Source organism: Convolutriloba macropyga, unplaced genomic scaffold (genome assembly GCF_964194025.1).
Source record: "Convolutriloba macropyga unplaced genomic scaffold, txConMacr16.3 SCAFFOLD_5243, whole genome shotgun sequence".
Classification (NCBI taxonomy): Eukaryota; Metazoa; Xenacoelomorpha; order Acoela; family Convolutidae; genus Convolutriloba; species Convolutriloba macropyga.
In genome coordinates this window covers 2,527-5,000 of record NW_027450948.1, presented here as the reverse complement: position 1 = coordinate 5,000, position 2,474 = coordinate 2,527, and the positions used below count along the sequence as shown (strand labels likewise).

At 39.5% G+C, this 2,474-nt stretch overlaps 1 non-coding gene and 1 pseudogene across 1 annotated transcript in view; both read right to left on the bottom strand.

Annotated features, from left to right (window-relative positions):
* The window catches only part of LOC142356299 (large subunit ribosomal RNA), a 3,522-nt gene extending 3,285 nt beyond the window's left edge, over positions 1-237 (bottom strand). Inside the window, exon 1 of the ribosomal RNA XR_012761394.1 lies at positions 1-237. This exon is cut by the window's left edge and continues 3,285 nt beyond it. This is a non-coding gene — a ribosomal RNA (large subunit ribosomal RNA).
* A 1,683-nt stretch (positions 238-1,920) lies between these two features.
* On the bottom strand, positions 1,921-2,072 carry LOC142356297 (5.8S ribosomal RNA; annotated as a pseudogene).
* Between the last annotated feature and the right edge of the window lie 402 nt (positions 2,073-2,474).

The following is a 2,474-nucleotide window of genomic DNA, read 5'->3' as shown; positions in this document are numbered from 1 at the left end:
CGAAAATGACCTTTACAGGATTTTCACCTTCTTTGATGCTACTTTCCAGTAGACATCAGGACAAATTCACCAGTCTAGCATCAAACCATACCGGACACCGAGAAATGTTGCCATTTCTCTTCCCGATGAGCTTTTCCCTGTTCATTCGCCATTACTAAGGGATTCTCAGTTGATTTCTTTTCCTCCCCTTACTGATATGCTTAAGTTAAGGGGGTTCTCTCGCCCAATTCAGGTTATGTAGTTGATTGTCTCTTAATTGGTTCACTGACCAATATGAGACAGAAACCGATTCAGCAGTTTTGTTCGCTACTACTATCAAACACAGGTCGAAGTTTCCATTCAGTCATTAATTCCAACTTTCAAATGTTGTTGTTTCAGCTTTCGCTTACTAGAAGCAACATAATACTCGCTGCAATACAGACCTCGGGAAACCCTCACCGTGAATAAGGTTCACTCACATATTTCACTACATTTTGCGTGGGATTGGAGATGAGGCTACTCGTTCTTGCTCAGTACTAGGCTGAAAATTAACGAAACTTCGTTACAAACGTTCACATGTTGATGTTTCCGCTTTCGCGTACTCGAAACAACATAATACTAGTCTTTGTAATTTAGTTTCATAATTTCAACTGTTCTCATGCAGAATTTTTGCTCATTCTTATCCCAAATTTTGACCTGGCTACTAGTTACACTCCTTGTACTTATTGCAAAATGACCACAAATTTCAACAGCTTTCACATGTTGCTGTTTCGGCTTTCGCTTACTACAGTCAACATAATACTCGTTGCAAAATAAGTGCTCGGCATCTGCAATTTTCCAAAGACGAAGTTTCGCCAGTTCAATTTTCGCTCGCCAATTATGGCTACTAATTCACACGGTACTGAGCTCAACAACATTAAATTTGTTCAGCAAGACTTTCACATGTTGATGTTTTGGCTTTCGCCTACTAGAAGCAACATAATACTCGTCTTGTTAGCTCATTCAATGAGAATAGCTTTTCCCGTTGAGAATTTTTGCCTTCAATTGGCGTTGTAGTGAGTTTGGCTACTCAGATCACCAAATACTTGTGACAATTCGAACCAGAAATGTTTTCAATTTTCACATGCTGATGTTTCGGATTCAACCTACTAGAAGCAGCATAATACTTGTATTCAACAATTTCTGTATCAAATCCCAGTTTTCTCTGGTGCATCTTTGCCAAACTATTCCAAACTGCCTGAGTCTGAATACCAATTACAGGTACTAGTAAATGCACGTTACTAAGGACTATATAGTTCTAGGTTACTGTACACAACGACGTTCACATGTTGATGTTTCAGCTGCCGCTTACTAGAAACAACATAATACTTATCGTGCATACCTTTCCATAACTTGTCCTTTTCAGATGCATTAGTTTCCCTTTGTCTTGGCTTCTACAGTCAGACTGGCTACTAGTAACAGCACAGTACTAATCACATATCGTTCTACAGTTTGCAGACAACTTTCACATGTTGATGTTTCAGCTTTCGCCTACTAGAAACAACATAATACTCGCTGTATACATTTGTAGTTCTCTATGTAACTTTCATGTGAAGAAGTTTCGCCAGTCTTTTTGACTGTCTCAAATCTGAGTCATGCTTAGGCTACTAGTTGCTTCATAGTACTTATCGCCTCGAGATCATTGAACAAAACTTGATTTTCACATGTTGCTGTTTCAGCTTCCGCTTACTAGAAACAACATAATACTAGTCTCATTAAGTTCCGTCTCTTTGCAATTTTCTTATGAAGAAAATTCGCCATCACAATGACTCCAGCAGTTCTTGATCAAGGAATGCAATCATTGATCAGAATGCTATTATTTGAATCGGTTCTGCTTTAAGTGTTCCAATTTTATTGGAAGCACCAACAATAGAACATCAATGTGTTCAATCGAGAGTTATATAACCCTGAATCGGACGCAGTCAACAGCCGAAGCCGAGACCGCCTTTTGCGTTAGAGAGGTCGGTAAACAAATCTTGCGATTCATACCGAATTAACACATATAGCTGTGCTCCTCTTCGTAAAGCGAGCCAAGTGATCCCCTGTTGAAGGATGTATTTGGACCAATCTAGTAGCATTTGGTTTCCAACAAGCTCTCCCAAGTTAGCTTACTTATTGGGCTTTTCAACCAATTCGGTTGGCTACAAGCATCATCAAAGTACTAGCCACAGTTTGATCGCAAAATTCTACGACTTTCACATGTTGATGTTTCGGCTTGCGCTTAGCCTACTATAAGCAACATAATACTAGTCATATCATAGAGCGTGATCAGCTTGTGACGTTCTCATGATGAAGTTTCACCAACAGTGTCTCACTTCGAGCTTAAATCCAGCTACTAGTAACTACACAGTACTGACTGCAACGATAACTTTTATCTATACCTTTCACATGCTGCGCTTTCGGCCAGGGCCTACTAACGTCAACATAATACTCGATATAAACTTTTGTTCATGATG